This window comes from Penaeus japonicus, unplaced genomic scaffold, assembly GCF_977035675.1.
Source record: "Penaeus japonicus unplaced genomic scaffold, GWHDUDI00000001_assembly GWHDUDI00000031, whole genome shotgun sequence".
Lineage (NCBI taxonomy): Eukaryota > Metazoa > Arthropoda > Malacostraca > Decapoda > Penaeidae > Penaeus > Penaeus japonicus.
Genome location: NW_028234433.1, coordinates 1,578,392 through 1,583,391, shown reverse-complemented (window position 1 = coordinate 1,583,391; position 5,000 = coordinate 1,578,392). Strand labels below are relative to the sequence as shown.

The following is a 5,000-nucleotide window of genomic DNA, read 5'->3' as shown; positions in this document are numbered from 1 at the left end:
GCGCACTGACAGTCATGGACACAGTGACCGCTCCAATCGACATGCGTTAAATCATGTATACATTTAGAAAGGTCGCCGTTTTTTTTTTCTTTTCTTTTTTTTACTCTTGGGGTGTGTATCATTCGATATTTCATGTCCAGAGTTAAAATTAAGAGACAGTTACACAGATTCTTGTCTATTTTTTTTTTTTTTTTCATAATTTAGTTTCTATTCTAACTAACCGCGTACTTGAAGCGAAGAAAGGATCACTATAATATAAAATCTCTCTCTCTTATGATTGAAAAAAAATAAAGCCAAAATTTATCGAATAAAACAGATCTATCAAGAGTATAAAAAAGAAACAAATCCATTTCTTACATTTCACTTTATGATGAGCCAAACAAAGTAAACAAAACATGGGTTACAGTCCTTTAAACATACAAGTATCGCATATTTACCGAACCTGAGTCTCGTAATCAATATCAGGTCCCAGTGTATTTTTCCTTGGCGTCTTTGCCATCCGTCCCCTGACGATCTGTCTTTTCCAGAAGTCGAGGTGCAGTGCCGTTACCATGATCATTTTTTGTCCTAGTTTTGGGCTCAGTAAGTTTGTCTTGTGTTAAACAGTACGTTATCGGATTTTTCTTTATATTCCATGGTGAAAGAGGACTGAAGGTAGGTGAGGTCGAGGAACACAGTTGTCGTACACATGTGAGAAAGTTTTTTTTTATATGATAATCGTCAATGAAATTAAGGATAATCTGAACCCGTCTTTAATGGCAGGGCGGTAGAGGGGCTGCCCTCAGCGGCGCGACAAAAGAGGATTCAAACGATTCAGTGAACCAAGTCCCAGGCTACACATCTTCTGAAACATTTCCTGGGGTCACAATGTCAAGCTACGCCACCGGTTATCTTGTTAATTGAGGATAAATTATAGGGTGTGTGATAGCACTTTCCCTTTGGATTCACAACATATTTTTTTCCTTTTTAGTTAGAATATTTCTGTTTAGATATATGAATTTCAGTCGTGGTATTTTGGATGGGAAAGGGTCTATAGACATTAGGCTATTTCTAACATGTAAATTCGATAACCTAAGCTGTCAAAAGTAAATCAAAAGCCACCAACCTTCAGAAGAGTTACATTAGTAAGATCTTTAATCCTCTATAATGATATAATCATCATGTTTTAAGGTAACAAAATTAAATAACGTACTTCAAAGAAAATTTCTTAGTTCAGCCTGGCAACAAGCGGTCATGTTTATTATCAAGATCATTATCCTTATTATGATTAATAGTTGCACTATCATGATGATTATTTTAATTGTTGTTATTAATATTAACCTTATTATCTTTGCACCTGGAATAATGAATTTGTCGGGCAACTACATTTTAAAAGAAAATTGTATGAATGTTAGAATAGCGTGCATCTTTAGCGATGCATACAGTATGAAAATAAAATCCGGCAGCTTCAAAATTCGAATTATGATACTTGTAATGGATGTATCTATATACAAACACAGTGTGTGTGTGTGGGTGTGGGTGTGGGTGTGGGTGTGGGTGTGCGTGTGCGAGCGCCCGTGTCATCAACCAAGGAGGCATTCTTATTTTTTGCCGTTTGCCATACGACGAAGACTTTTGGACCGGTGCACATGCTTGAATCACTGTATTAGTATTTTTTTCAGCGTGTAACTGTCATATCCCCAGATATCCCTGCCCTCGGCGCCCCGATTGCAAGACAAAAATGCCCAATGCCCAGACGCCCATGCCCACCCGCGCTCACGTCAGTCAGTCAAGTGCCCGCCCACTCACTTTTATCTCACCTTTGACCTTAACAATTGAGTCCTTTCCGCTGTGCCACGGCAAAGCTTCCAAATTACACCAGAACAAAAAGGAAAATCAAGTTTACCCGCCGTGTTTTCACGTTTGCGAATAGGAAAAGTCCAGGAAATAAGACGAGAGCGCGAGAGATCCTAATGGCGTCGAGATCCTGCTGGAAGAAGGGAAACTTTTGACGCCCTTTTGACCACCATTACAGGCGTCTCTTCGGGAATTAAATGTCAGTGCTTCAGGGTGAATAAGGATGTTTAATTAATAATCTCTCGTGAATGGTTGGTCTTGTGTTTGTGTGTGTGTGTTTGTGTTTGTGAGTATCTTTTGGAGGTCAGGTTAGGTTACGGGCGAGTTGAAATTTATGTGTAACGCAGTAATTGAACATTACAAATGAATTGTCATGTGGCAAGTTAACGAAGGACATTTAAATTATTATTTATCCATGCCATTTGATGTCATAAAGTAGTTGAGCTTCATCTGCCTGTGATCTTTAACTAAGAAGAATAGTTGCACCACGTTAACTTATTAGCATTTATTTATGTAGTGGTCCCCCTCGCACTCGCTTTTAATACCAAGTGATAGGATGATAGATAGGATATATATATATGTATATAGGATGGGAGGTTGAACCAGTTGAACCCAGTCGTGACAGATGCAGCTCCAGTAATCGCCTTTGCCTCCGCGCCTTCAGGGCTCTGGAAAAGGCCAATATCCCCCATCCCCCCCATATATGGTCATGATGGAGCTTATACTGGTTCCCTTATTTATGATATAATTCCAAGAAGGCCTATGAGCTGTAATTCTTTATACATGGTACATAATTTGGGTGTTGGTTTTATTGAATGTGTGCCCCCTTTTATTTTATTTTCCTGAGTGACAGAAGTTTTTGATGCCAGAGGAAATTTTAGCATAAGAACAAAATTAGACTCATATGTGCCGGAGAAGCATTAGCATATCAAAAGAGGGAAACCATATTTGATTATTTTATTCTATATCTCTTCCATTGTGGTTGGGCCTAATTATCACCAATTTAATTATATTCACAGTGGTGGTTCAAGTTGGGACGACTTTGAAGCTAATTAGATTTACAGGCTGAAACGTCATAAAAAAAAAAAAAAAAAACGCAGATGATATTATATTTATTGTTCCTATACCTTCAAAATGTAATATATTGCTTTTCCTTTCAACTAAACCTCAAAATTGTAAAACTCTCGGCCAGCCTTTTACTTTCAAGAATCTTTAAACTCAATCTTTCTGACTAAACTTCAGAATCTGGTCTGTTAGTTTCTTTCAGGCATGACCCATTGAAAGGAAAGGAATGTCCATAGATGTACAAGTGCAATTCATGAAAATTCTATTCATAGATTCAATAAGTCGGTAGACAGAGGAAAGGTCTCTTATTAAATTGTTTTGTAATTATAGAAATTGTATGTAAGGACTTCTTAGGTAAGAGTTTTAGTTCTGTAATTCTTAGTGCAATTGCGTTAAATTGCATTAATGATTCAGAAGATTTCACAATGCATTATTCATTTTTTATCTCTCTGTAAAGCTTTTTTTTATTTATTTTTTACTTATACAATTTCCATTTATTTTTGTATGTAGGAGGATTGTTTAATCTGTTTAATAAAAAAAATCTTTCGGTTTATACAATATATTGCAAGCGTGCATATTCTACAATCAAAGTAGACCGGCCAGTTCACATATCCTTCAGTTTTACCGGATTAGTTGTACTACACTACAGTCCATCGGGTTATACGGTGCAGCAAACATGTAGGTGATTTTTCCAACATATATGAATATATACTGGAATTATAATGAGTTCCAACATATTTTTCATGTAGTAGTCTTGTTTGCCAGAGGTATTTATATAGACATGAATATGATATATACATGCATACATATATATATTTATATATATATATATATATATATATATATATATATATACATATATATATATATATATATATATTTATATATTTATATGTACATTCAGTCAGATCAGTTATTTATTTATGAAGAGAGATAAGATGATTGAATCCTGGGCCTTTTGAAATAAAGAGAACTAAGAGAGAATGAGAACAGACACATAAAGATAGTTAGAATACTTGTATAGATTTAGTATCTATACAGATGAGTGCAGAATGAATAACTGTGTTGAAAATAGAAAACCTAAAAAATTAAAAAAAGGAAGATAGCAAATTATTATAGTATAGAGGAAGCTCAGTGTATGAACTGGAATAGAACGCAAGGCATAATGTGAGATAAACGTTTATAATCAGATAAACAAGGTAAAGTAAATATCAGGAAAACTTCCAAATGAAATCCAGTAAGTAATTCTAGGAGCAAAATGACAAGAAAAGAAAGAACAAGACCAATATAATCAAACTTGTAGTTGGAGTGACTCAGTTACAAGAGGAGTGGATGGAAACAAGACTCACGGATAATGGGTATCACTCTGAATGGATGATATGGCTCTGAGATTGCCTCTAACATTAATTTGATTTCAATGGCATCAGGTACTTTGTAACGTAATTTTACACCATGATATTTTATATTTTTTTGTGATTGTTAGGAGAGCATAAGTGACATTATATCCATTTATTTGCATATATATTTTAGATTCCAACTACTGCAGATGTGATTGTCTGTAATCTATATTTCTATTCCTTATTTTTTCTTAGGAATTGATTTTTTTTGTGTGTGTGGAAAGCAACCATTACAATTTACTTTACAATATTCCTGGTGAATATTTTACTCTTGCCTATTTTAAGCACAATGACTGTCTTGTGAATTGTAAAACTAATTGGTTCATATTTAATAGCATTGACAGATTTTTCTCCTAATTACTTTAGACTTTGATCCCTCTTCTCTAATGCAATCATATTTGTAAAGATCAAAAGGATTGTTCTTTAATCATAATGGCATTTTCTGTAGATGGTCCCGATTAAAAAGTTGCTTTTGTAGATTATTATTATTATTTAATATCGTAATCTTTCTTGCATATTCTAGTGATTCCCATATAAAGTATTTTCTGTATTTTAAAGAGCAGAGACATTAGTTGAGATTCTTAAGTACATATCTTTATAGCCTGGTATTGTTCATTATGATAATGTCATTGGGGTGAATACATTTCATTCATGAATTCTGATTAAAGATATATTGCAGACTACCTGTTAGTTCTTGGGCTG

The 5,000-nt window shown here is 34.5% G+C and overlaps 1 protein-coding gene across 1 annotated transcript in view; it reads left to right on the top strand.

Annotated features, from left to right (window-relative positions):
* Positions 1-1,563: 1,563 nt before the first annotated feature.
* The window catches only part of LOC147468005 (uncharacterized), a 4,576-nt gene continuing 1,139 nt past the window's right edge, over positions 1,564-5,000 (top strand). The window contains exons 1-2 of the mRNA XM_086555512.1: positions 1,564-2,035; positions 4,978-5,000. The exon at positions 4,978-5,000 is cut by the window's right edge and continues 1,139 nt beyond it. The gene's annotated coding sequence lies outside the window, so the exon portion shown is untranslated. The remainder of the gene's footprint in view (positions 2,036-4,977) is intronic.